A 13,388-nucleotide genomic window follows, 5' to 3' on the forward strand; every position below is an offset into this window, starting at 1 on the left:
TTTTGTTTGGGGTTCTGTGGGCTTCCTGGACTTGTAAGTCTATTTCTTTCACCAGGTAGGGGAAGTTTTCGGTCATTATTTCTTCAAATAGGTTTTCAGTATCTTGCTCTCTCTCTTCTTCTGGCACCCCCATAATTCTGATGTTGGTACGCTTGAAGTTGTCCCAGAGTCTTCTTACACTATCTTCAACTTTTTGGATTTTTTTTTTTGCTTTTTGCTTTTTCGGTTGAGTGTTTTTTGCTTCTTTGTATTTCAATTCTTTGACTTGATTCTTGTGTTCCTCTATTCTGTTTCTGGGTCTCTGTATAATATTTTTTATTTCAGTCAGTGTATGTTTAATTTCTAGTTGGTCCTTTTTCATATCTTCGAGGGTCTCGTTATATTTATCGGCCTTTTCTAGGATATTCTTGAAAAGCCTTATAACGGTGGTTTTGAATTCTATATCCAGTCGTTTGTTTTCCTCCATTTCTTTCGTTTGTGATCTGATTCTTTGACCCCGCATTTTCACTGATTCCCTGAGTTGGTAAGGTAGATATTTGTGCTAGGTTTCCAATATGGCCCAGTGGGTCTGCTTCCTCAGTTAACCTGAGGTGGACACTCTTGGTGCACCCCTTTGTGGACTGTGTGTACAGCCTTGTTGTAATTAAGTCTTGATTGTTGTTGGTATCACTGGGAAGAATTGACCTCCGGGCCAGTTGGCTGTAAGGATCAGCTGTGTCTATGCTGGGAGAAGTTCGGTGCTGGAGACAGCCTTATAGGATTAGACTTGCCAAATTGCAATAGCCTCTGTGCTCAGCTTGGATGGGGTGGAGTCTCAGTCTTGGCTTCCTGTCAGCCTTGCCCTTGCGCGCATGTGCGCTTTCAGTCCTCCGCCTTCCCCAGCTCGAGTCTCCGCCTGAGAGTCCAGACTCCCCCCACAAGAGCGTGGGTCCCCAGGGGCTCGCCTGGAACTGGGGTTCAGTGCAGTCAGAACTGGGGCTCAGTGCAGTCAGGATCCTCTGACTCCCTTCCACTAGGGAAAGCCTGTGGCAACCTCCGCAGCCTTTGTGTGCACTGGCCCGCGTGCTCCTTCAGACTTCTGCCTTTCCCAGCTCGAGTCTCCGCCTGAGAGTCCAGACTCCCCCCGTAAGAGCGTGGGTCCCCAAGGGTTCGCCCGGAACTGGGGTTCAGTGCGGTCGGAGGCTTCCTTCCCCCTTCCGCCAGAGAAAGTCAGCCAGGCTCTCAGCCGCCCTTCCTCTCTGCGCGCACAAAGCCCCTTTGCCGTACCTCCAATTCTCTGTGAGCTTTTCTCTTTCCTTCTAGTTGTAGAATTTTCACTCAGCCAGCTTTCCTGTGGTTCTGGATGGTGTCCGTTCTGTCTTTTAGTTGTAGTTTTGAAATTGTTGTGCGAGGCAGCAGTTTAGGTGTTTACCTATGCCGCCATCTTGGTTTCTCTCGGGAAATGTATAACTTTAAATACAAATGAGAAAGGGAGAAATATTTAATCTTAGCTTCAACCTCAAGAACTAGAAAAAGAACAGTAAATAAAACTCGAAGTAAATGGAAAGGAAGAAAAACTAAAGATCAGAGTGAAAAATCAGTGAAATGGAAAATATAAAAACATAGAGAAAATCAATGAAACCAAAATTAATAAACTTTAGCAATTCTGACCAAGCAAAAATTCCCAAAGTAAAGAATAAAGGAAGGAATACCACTAACAACCCTATAGAAATAGAAAAGTATTATAAGGGAATGTTTTTTGTTGTTATTAATTCTTACCCAAGAATATTTTCCCATTGATTTTTAGAGAGAGTGGAAGGGCAGAGGAGAGACAAAGAGAGCGGAACATTAATGTGAAAGAGACACATCAATTGGTTGCCTCCCACATGCAGCCTGACCCGGGCTGGGGATCAAACCTGCAACCGAGGTATGTGCCCTTGACTGGAATCAAACTCGAGAGCCTCAGTCCATGGGACAAACCGGCTAGGCATAAGGGAATATTATAAACAGCTTTTGGCAAACAAATTAGGCACCTTACATGAAACAGACATATTCCTAGAATGACACAATTACCAAAACTGACTCAAAAAGAAGTAAAAAAGTATAAGTAGACCTATAGCAAGTACAAAAATTGAATAAATAATTAAAATATTTCCACAAAGAAAAGCCCAGGTCCAGATGGTTTCAATGGTAAATTCTCAAATATTAAAGGAAAAAATATAAACCTGACATAAACTCTTTCAGAAATAGTGAGGCAGAGGGAACACTTTCCAAATCATTGAATGAGGTGATCATTACCCTGATACCAAAGTCAGGCAAAGATATAAAAAGAAAACTTCAGACCAATATCTCTCATGAACATAGATGCAAAAATCCTTAACAAAATATTAGGAAACTGAATCCACTCTATGTATAAAAATAATTATACTCCAATACCACCTGGTATTTATATCAGGAATTCAAGGTTGGTTTGACATCAGGAAATCAAATCATGTAATAAAACCATGAAAATCTCAATAAACACAAAAAGAGTATTTAACAAAATCCAGCACCTTTTATGATAAAAAGAAAATAAAAACTTTCAACAAACTAGAAATAGAAGCTAACTTTATCAACCTAATAAATGACACCTAAAAACAACAACAACAACAAAAGCATAAACAAACCTACAGCCGGCATACTACTTCGGGTGAAAGATTAAATATTTTTTCACTAAGATTGGGCACAAGGCCCTCGCCGGTTTGGCTAGAGCCTGCAGACTGAATGGTCCTGAGTTCAATTCCGGCCAAGGGCACATGCCCGGGTTGTGGCCTCGAACCCCAGTAGGGGGCGTTCAGGAGGCAGCCAATCAATTATTCTCTCTCATCATTGATGTTTCCATCTCTCTCTCCCTCTCCCTTCCTCTCTCTAGAAGTCAATTAAAACACACACACACAAATCAATGCCATTTACAAAAGCATCCAAAAACATTTAAATTTAGAATTAATTTAACAAAACATTTACAAGACTCTACAGTGTAAAGTACAAAACATTGATGAGAAGTTTCAAAGACCTAAGTAAATGGATTAATATGCCATATTCATTAGAAGGAAAGACGACAATATTGTTAAGATGTCATTTCTTCCCAAATTGATGTATACACTCGATACAATCCCAATAAAAATCTCAACAGACTTTTTTTTTGATAAAACACTGATAATTTTATTTAATGTATTTGAAAACAAAAAGATCTACAAAAATTAAAATAATTTTGAAAAGAACAAAGTTGCAAGACTTATACTATGTGATTTTAAGACTTACTATAAAGCTACAGTAATCAAGAGTATCATACTGGCATAAAGAGAAACAAAGAGACCAAATGAGTCAGAAGGATGAGGCTAGAAATAAACCCACACATATTTGGTCAATTATTTTTTTAAATATATATTTATTGATTTCAGAGAGGAAGGGAGAGGGAGAGAGAGATAGAAAAACCAATGATGAGAGAGAATCATTGATCAGCTGCCTCCTACAACACCCCCACTGGGGATGGAGCCCCCAACCCAGGGAACCTGGCCTGACAGGGAATCAAACCATGACCTCCTGATTTATAGTTTGATGCTCAACCACTGGGCCATGCCGGCCTGGCTTGGTCAATTAATTTTTTACAAAATTGCCAAGGTAATCCAATGAGAGAAAGCATAGTCTTTTCAACAAATGGTGCTGAAACAGCTGTAGATCCATATGGTCAGAAAGGAACCTGACCTTTTCCTTGCCCCTATATAAAAAACGAACTAAAAGTGAATCATATACGTAAATGTAAAGGCTAAATGGTAAAATAGCTAGAAGAAAAAAAAATTTTAATTGTGACCTTAGGGAGATCTATTTTCTTAAATAAACACAAAGGCACAAGCCATAACAGGAAAAAAAAATTGAAAACATGGACTTCATCAATTAGACACTTCTGCTCTAAGAAATACATTAATAAGACAATGAAAAGGATGAGGAGGAAATATTCACAATACATATCTTTGACAGAACTATGTGAAAAAATATAAACAACTCTTATAACTGAATAATAAAAAAAAATCCAATTAAAAACCGGCAAACAATGTGGACAGACAGTTTACAAAGAGAATGTGCAAGTGGCCAGTAAGCATCAGCGCTTACAGGAAAATGCAAATTACAACCACCATGAGGTAACAGTTCACGCCCACTGGAAGGCTAAGTTGAAGTGAACAAACAAGCAGACATCTGACAATACCACCAATTGGTGAGGCTGTGCTGTAACTTTCATGCATTGAGGTGCAGATGCAGAAAGGTTTCACACACGGGGGAACAGCTGGGCAGCATTTATAAAGTTAAGCACACGCTGACCACATGACCCAGCAACTCAGCTCCTGGCAATTTACCCCAAACATACATCCCCATAGAGAATTGTTCATACCGTCTTAATTCATCGTCACCAAACTCTGGAAACAACAGGTGACTGGATAAACAAATGGTGGTGTGGTCATTGGATGGTCAGATAGAAGGGAATGATTTACATACATGCAAACCATGAAGAACCTCTAAAACATGCTGAAAGAAAGGAGCCAGACAGAAAAGAGCATGGACCCTACTTTTACACAAAAATTTTAAAAAAATATGTTTTTATTGATTTTTTAGAGAGAGAGGAAGGGAGAATGATAGAGAGATAGAAACATCAATGAGAGAGAAATATCATCTATTGGCTGCCTCCTGCAGGCTCCTACAGGGGATCGAGCCTGCAACCCGGGCATGTGCCCTGACTGGTAACGAAGCCAGTGACCTCCTAATTCCTGGGTCGACAGCCACACCAGCTGGGCTACACAAAATTTGAGAGCAGGAAAAACCGCTTCATGGTGACAGAGAGCAGGTCAGCGGCTGCCAGGTGCCCAGGGTGTGCGTGGGCAGGGCTGATGGAAATGTCTTCTCCCTGACAGTGATGCTGGGCACACACCGTATGGATTTATCAAAATTCATGGACTGTATACCTGGAAATGGTGGATTTTATTGTATGTACATTACACCTCAGTGAAGTTGATATTAAAAAACCAAACAAACCTCAATCTCCAGGGTGGATCACATTCACCAGGCTCTGGTCCCTGCTCTGCCGTCTATGTGCTGTGTGACCCTAAACAGGTCCCTTCATCTCGTGCATCAGATGCTTCCTTTGCAAAGTGGACTATGTACCTCAGAGGGTCATTTTAAGGATTGAAGGAATGGTTAGCACAGTGATTGATGTAGTAGGGACTCAGGAAATGTATCTATCTATCTACCTATCTATATTCATAACTAAATTGGAATTCATATATATATATACATGAAAGTACACACATATACATATACTATGAATCTCAATTTCCCCAAAATATAGAGTGTAGATGAATTATTATAGAAAAAAGACTAGAAGGACACATACTAATATATAGAGAGAGTGTTAGAATTATGGGTGATTTTTAAATTATTATTCAAAGTTCTGTGTACATTTTATAATCTGGATGGAAACTATTATGAAAGATAAAAAGCAATAGGCTGACGTAGGTCCCAGGACACTCACTGAAGCGTAGTTTGGTTGTAGTAGCTGCTGTGTCAGCACCACATTCGTGCTGTTCCTCCTTGCGATGGAACACGGGGCAGCCAGCAAAGTGATTGAAGTCAGACACATACGTATTTGCTAAGGGACACAAGCGAGGCCAATGGGCAGAGGGTGCTACCACTTATGCAATGAGGGCAAAGAAACTGCATTTTTACAGGAGCGTAGAAGAGCTTCTGAAAGATACGTAAGACATGGTAACAGCAGGATCCTCCCAGAAAGGAGGATATCTATAATAATAAAAGCATAATATGCTAATTAGACCGGATGTCCTTTCAGACGTCCTTCCATCCTTTTGGACGAAGCTGGGACTGAAAGGAACCCAAGGTTCCGGGTGCCAGAAGAAAGCCGGTGCCAGCAGCCAGGGGAAGGAAGGCCTACTCTTGCACGAATTTTGTGCATCGGGCCTCTAGTATATTTATATTTATATATAATCTTTTCCCAATTTTTAAAATTGTGGTTAAATACATATAACATAAAATTTGCCATCTTAACCATCTTTAAGTGAATAGTTCAGTAGTATGAAATGCATTTATAATGTGCGTGGGCAGGGCTGCCATAACTACCATCCATCTCCAGAATTCTTTCCATCTTGTAAAACTGAAATTCTATACCCATTCCACAAGAACTCCCAGTCCCTCTGCCCCTCAGCCGCTGGCATCCATCATTCTGCGTCTGTCTCTACGATTTTGACTCCTCTGGGTACCTCTAAGACTTGGATTCATACAGTAGTTGTCTTTTTGTGACTGGCTTATTTCACTTAGCATAATGTCCACAAGGTTCGTCCATGTTGTAGCACACGTCAGAATTTCCTTCCTTCCTTTTTTTTTTCTTTTCTGTTTTTTTTAAATCCTCACCCAAGGATATTTTTCCATTGATTTTTAGATAGAATAGAAGTGAGAGGGAGAAACATTGATGTGAGAGAAACACATCCATTGGTTACCTCTGCAGGAGCCCCAACCAGGGCCTGGGCCGGGAAGGAGCCTGCAACCAAGGTACGTGCCCTTGACCTGAACTGAACCCGGGGATCTTTGGTCTGCAGGCCAACACTCTATCCACTGAGTCAGACCAGCTAGGGCTCCTTCCTTCCTTTTTAAGGCTGAACTAAATTTCATTGTCTGTATATACCACATTTTGCTTATCCATTCATCTATCAATAGACATTTGGGTTGCTTCCACGTTTTAGCTATTGTGAATAATGTTGCTGTAAACACGGTGTACAAATATTTATTTGAGACTCTGCTTTCAATTCTTTTGGGAATATAACAAAAAATGAAATGACTGGATCACTGAGGAATCACCATACTGTTTTCACAGCAGCTATACCATTTACATCACCCCAACAGTGCACAAGGATTCCAATTTCTCTACATCCTTGACAACACTTGTTATTTTCTGTTTTCTATTCTTACCTTTCTTTCTTTTTTTTTTTTTAGTGGCCATCCCGATGGGTATCTCATAATTTTTATTTGCATTTTCCTAAGGACTAGTGATATTGAGCATCTTTTAATGTGCCTATTGGCCATTTGTATATCTTCTTTGGAGAAATGTCTATTCGAGTCCTTTGTGCGTTTGTGAATATTGTTGTTGAGTTTTAAGAGTTCACTATTTATTCTGGATATTAATCTCCTATCAGATATGTGATTTAAAAGTGTTTCCTCCCATTTTGTGGGTTGCCTTCTTACTCTGTGGGTAGTGTCACACACACAAAAATAATTTTCATCAAGTCCAATTTATCTATTTTTTTTTCTTTTGCTGCCTGTGTCTTGGTGTCATATTCAAGAAATTATTGCCAAATCCAGAGTCATGAAGATTTTGTCCTATGTTTTTGTCCAATAACTTTATAGTTTACTGCTTATGTTTGGTCTTTCATCTATTTTTTTAATTGTTGACAGTATTACAGATGTATCCCATTTTCCCCTCCTTTACCTTCTTCCAACCAGTCCCTACCCACCCCCTCTAGATCTTCACCACCCTATTGCCTGTGACCATAAACCATGCATATCCTATGTAATAAAAACCTAATATGCAAATCAACCGAACGGTGGAACGACCTGTGGAACAACCGGTCGCTATGACGTGCACTGATCACCAGGGGGCAGACGCTCAATGCAGGAGCTGCCCCCAGCCCGCAGGCCCCAGGCCAGCCAAGGTGGGTGCCAGCTGGGGCCCCTGATTGCCCCACCGGTCGCCCTACAGAGGGAGGTGACTGGCAGCAGCAGTGGGGGGGGGGGCGGCGTGGGGCTGGTCAGCAAGCAGGCAGCGCTGGGCAAGAGGCGACCAGTGGCAGGGCAATCGGGGGTGGGGCTGGCGAGTGGGCAGCGCCAGGCCCGCCAAGGCGGATGCCAGCAAGGGCCCCCCAATTGCCCCACCAGTCACCCCACAGATTGGCCCTGATCACCAGCCAGGCCTAGGGACCCTATCTGTGCACAAATTTCATGCACCAGGTCTCTAGTAAGTATATATGTCTTTTGGTTTATCTCTCCTTCTCCCCCCACCCCAACATGGAGGTATGTCAGTCTGTTCCATGCCTCCATGCCTCCATGCTTTGGATCTTATTTTGTTGGTCAATTCATTTTGTTCATTAGATTCCACAAATAAGTGAGATCATGTGATATTTGTCTTTCTCAAATTGGCTTATTTCATTTAGTCTCCATGTCTACCCATGCTGTCCAAAAGGTTAAGAGATTCCTCTTTTTTACAGCTGCACAGTATTCCATTGTGTAAATGTCCCACAACCTTTTTATCCATTCATCCACTGAGAGGAACTCCGGCTGTTTCCAAATCTTAGCTATTGTAAATAATGCTGCTAAGAACATACAGGTGCATACATTCTTTCTGTTTGGTGTTTTAGATATATATATTGGTGTTTTTAGGATATATTTCCAGAAGTAGGATTGATGGGTCAAAAGGAAGTTCCATTTTTAATTTTTTGAGTAAACTCCATACTGTTTTCCATAGTGTCTGCACCAATCTGCATTCCCACCAGCAGTGAACTAGGCCTACTCATGGCTTCCCTCTGGCACCTGGGACCTGGGCTTCCCTCCAGCCCCGGCTTCGTCCGGAATGATGTCTGGTCCAATTAGCATATTACCCTTTTATTATTATAGATATTATAGATTATTATAGATTGAAAGCCATTCTGACAGGTATAAAGTGATATCTCATTGTGGTTTTAATTTGCATTTCTCTGATGATCAGTGACTTTGGGCATTTTTTCATATATCTCTTGGCCATTTGTGTGTCCTCTTAGGAGAAGTGTCTATTCAGGTCCTCTGCCCATTTTTTAATTGGATTGCTTGTCTTCCTTTTGTTGAACTGTATGAATAGTTTATATATTTTGGAGATTAACTCCTTATCAGATGCCTCATTGGCAAATATGTTCTTCCATACATTAGGTTCCCTTTTCATTTTGATAGTGGTTTCTTTTGCTGTGCAGAAGCTTTTTATTTTGATGTAGTCCCATTTGTTTATTTTTCCCTTTGTTTCTTTTGCCCTAGGACAGTGGTCAGCAAACTCATTAGTCAAAAGAGCCAAATATCAACAGTACAAAGATTGAAATTTCTTTTGAGAGCCAAATTTTTTAAACTTAAAGTATATAGGTAGGTACATTGTTATTAACTTAATTAGGGTACTCCTAAGCTGGCCTTTGCTAAAAACTCAAGGGGCCAAAGAGCCGCATGTGGCTCGCAAGCTGCAGTTTGCCGACCACTGCCCTAGGAGATGTAACAGTAAAAATTCTACTACGTGAGATGTCTGAGATTTTACTGCGTATGTTTTCTCCTAGGACTTTTATGGTTTCATTGCTTACATTTAAGTCTTTTCTCCATTTTGAGTTTATTCTTGTGTATGGTGTAAGTTGGTGGTCTACCCATCTTTTTGCATGTGTCTGTCCAGTTTTCCCAACATCATTTGTTGAAGAGACTGTCTACTCCATTGTATGTTCTTGTCTCTTTTGTCAAATATTAATTGAGCATAATAGTGTGCGTCAATTTCTGAGGTCTCTGTTCTGTTCCATTGGTCTATATATCTGTTCTTATGCCAGTACCAGGCTATTTTGATTACAGTGGATTTCTAGTATAGTTTGATATCCAGTATTATGATCCCTCCAACTTTGTTCTTCTTTCTCAGGATTGCTGCAGATATTTGGGGTATTTTATGATTCCATATAAATTTTTGGAGTATTTGTTCTACTCCTGTGAAATATGCCATTGGTATTTTAATAGGAATGCATTGAATCCATAGATTGCTTTGCTCAGTATGGACATTTTAATGATGTTAATTCTTCCAATTCATGAATATGGTATACATTTCCATTTGTTTGTATATTCCTCTACTTTTTTATTGTTTTCAATATTATATTCTTTTTTAACCTTTATTGTTCAGTGTATTATAGATGTCCCCCTTCCCCCCCATTGCCTCATCTCCCCTACCCTCTGAGATTCATCAGTCTGTTCCATGCTAATGGAAGTTTCTAATTCTATTTTATTCATCAGTTTATTTTGTTCATTAGATTTCTTGTTTGTTTATTTTGACTTTTAGATTCAATTGTTGATAGATATGTATTTGTTGCCATTTTATTGTTCATGGTTTTAAAAAATATATTTTTATTGATTTCAGAGAGGAAGGGAGAGATAGAAACATCAATGATGAGAGAGAATCATCAATTAGCTGCCTCCTGCATGCCCCCCACTGGGGATCAAGCCCACAACCCAGGCATGTGCCCTTGACTGGAATCAAACCTGGGACCCTTCAGTCCCCAGGCTGATGTTCTATCCACTGAGCAAAACCAGCTAGGGCTATTGTTCATATTTTTATCTCTTCTCCTCCTCCTCCTCCTCTTCCTCCTCCTCCTCCTCCTCCTCCTCCTCCTCCTCCTCCTCCTCCTCCTCCTTCTTCTTCTTCTTCTTCTTCTTCTTCTTCTTCTTCTTCTTCTTCTTCTTCTTCTATACTCTTTAGCATTTCATGTAATATTGGCTTGGTGGTGATGAACTCCTTTAGCTTTTTCTTGTTTGGAAAACTCTTCATCTGACCTTCAATTTTAAATTAGAGCTTTGCTGGGTAGAGTAATCTTGATTGTAGGTCCTTGCTATTCATCACTTTGAATATTTCTTGCTACTCCCTTCTGGTCTGCAAAATTTCTGTTGAGAAATCAGCTGACAGTCATATGGGTGCTCTCTTGTAGGTAACTAACTGCTTTTCTCTTGCTGCTTTTAAGATTCTTTGTCTTTAGCCCTTGATCTTTTAATTATGATGTGTCTTGGTGTGGGCCTCTTTGGGTTCCTCTTGTTTGGGACTCTCTATGCTTCCTGGACATGTAAGTCTATTTCTTTCACAATGTAGGGGAAGTTTTCTGTCATTATTTCTTCAAATAGGTTTTCAATGTATTGTTCTCTCTCACCTCCTTCTGGCAACCCCATAATGCGAATGTTGGTATACTTGAAGTTGTCCCAGAGGCTCATTACACTATCTTCATATTTTTGGATTATTTTTTCTTTTCGCTCTTCTGATTGGGTGTTTTTTTGCTTCTTCATATTTCAAATCATTGATTTGATTCTCAGACTCCTCTAGTCTATTGTTGAATCCCTGTAAATTATTCTTTATTTCAGTTAGTGTATGCTTAATTTCTGACTGGTCCTTTTTTATGTCTTTGACTTTCTCACTAAGATTCTTGAAAGTCTCATGAGGATCCTTGAGTAACTTTATAGCCATGATTTTGAACTCTGTATTCAGTAGTTTGTTTGCTTCCATTTCTTTCATTTGTGATGTGTTTCTTTGTCTCCCCATTTTGGCTGCTTCCTTGTGTTTGTTTCTATGTATTAGGTAGAGCTGCTGTGTTTCCTGGAATTGGTAGAATGCCCAGCTCAGGTGACTGAGCCACAGTCTGTGTCCTATAGGGCCCAGTGGCTCAGTCACCTGAGCTGGGCATTCTAGGTGAGTCACTGTGTGGGCTATGAGCACAGTCTTATAATTGAGCATCTCTGGGCTGTGAGGACCAGCTGTGGCTACATGGGAGAACTACTGCACAGGAAACACCCCTATGGATCAGGACTTGCTTCAGTGGGGCTTTGGTGCTCACTGAGTCTGCCCCTTGAGTGTCACTTGTGGATATGTAGGGTTGTAATCTGCTATGCTCTGAAGCTGTCCAGTGGGTACACTGGTTCTAGAGCCTCCAGGGAGATGCAAAGTCAGCCACTGCCTAGGGCCACCCTGCAGGAGCTACTTGTATTGGGCTTGGAGGTGCCCAGGCAAGGCCCAGCTGTGAAACAAGGCAAGCTGGTGCTAATTCAGGGTCTTGGGCCTTTTATTGATAGGGCATGCTGACCCAGCTTCGGCTTGTTTGAGAGATTTTAGCAAAATCTTAAGCCTGACCAAGGACAGGCTATTCATATGCAAAAGCTGCTGCAAACAGGTTGGGTGGGGCTATAAATTGGATGGGGCAAGGTCTCAGGGAATCACCAGGGCAGAGCAAACAGATATGGCTGACATTCATCCCTGTGACTAGGGAGGTCCCAGCACAGGAACCTCCATCTGGGAGAATGCCACCTCAAGTTCCTGCCCTGATACCAGACAATCCAATTCCTCTTCATAAGTGTCTGGGTCTCCCAGAGCCTCGCCCTGGCGTTGGAGCTCAGAGAAAGTGGGACCTTGTAAGTTCAGTGTGTGTGTTGGCCCTTTAAAAGGAACACCTGGGGAGTGTGCAGGAGGCAGCTGATCGATGTTGTTTCTTTCTCATCGATGTTTCTAACTCTCTATCCCTCTCCCTTCCTCTCTGTAAAAAAATCAATAAAATATATTTTAAAAATAAAAAATAAAAGGAACACCTGGGTCTCCAGCAGCCTCTGTGTCACTGAGCCCCAATCCCCACTGAGCCCATAGTTATGGGGACTTCACTTCCCAGCTCTGGGAGCCTAGGCGTGGGGTCTGGTGTGGGGCTAGGACCCCTTGCTCCTCATAGGCACCTCCGCAGAGATGATCTTCCTCCCAATTAAAACGCCAAACATGGATGTCAGTACAGCCAGTTCCATGCCTCTGCCCCTCCTACCAGTCTCAGAGTGCTTTCTTCTTTACTTCTCTAGTTGTTGGACTTTCACTCAGCTAGCTTTCAAGTGGTTCTGGATGATGGTTGTTCTGTATTTTAGTTGTAATTTTGATGTGGGTGTGGGAGGCAGTGATATAGGCATTTACCTCTGCCACCATCTTGGTTTTCTCTGCCTGTAATAATTTTTCTATAAAAAAGTCTGAGTCCTTCAGCCATGTCCTTCTTCAAAATTTTCTCTATTCAGTTTTCCTTTCAAATCCATATGAATTTTAAGATGGGTTTTTCTATTTTGGCAAAAAGTCATTATTAACATTTTAGAATAGTGTCTCCCAGCCCATTAAAATGGAATGTCTTTTCATTTATTTATGTCTTTAATGTCTTTTGGCAATGTCTTGTCATTTTCAGTGTATGTCTTTCACCTCCTTGATTAATTCCTAAGTAGTTTATTCTTTTTGGTGCTATTATAAGTGGACATTGTTTCCTTAATCTCATTTTCAAGTTCTTCATTATAAATATAGGAAAATGCAATTGGTTATTGTATGTTGACTACATATCCTGGACTTTGCAAAATTTGTTTAACAAGTATTTTTGTTTTAACAATTTTGGAGGGAATCTTTAGGGGAATCTATATATAAGGTCATATCATACATATATGAAATAGAATAATACTATATATTTTTTTAAGTGACAAAAAGTTTTAAGTACAGTGCAAACTTCAGTATTTTTCCTGAGCCATTTATGAATAAGTTGCCAACAGAATGCCTCTTCACC

Source organism: Plecotus auritus, assembly GCF_963455305.1.
Source record: "Plecotus auritus genome assembly, chromosome: 10".
Taxonomy (NCBI): Eukaryota; Metazoa; Chordata; class Mammalia; order Chiroptera; family Vespertilionidae; genus Plecotus; species Plecotus auritus.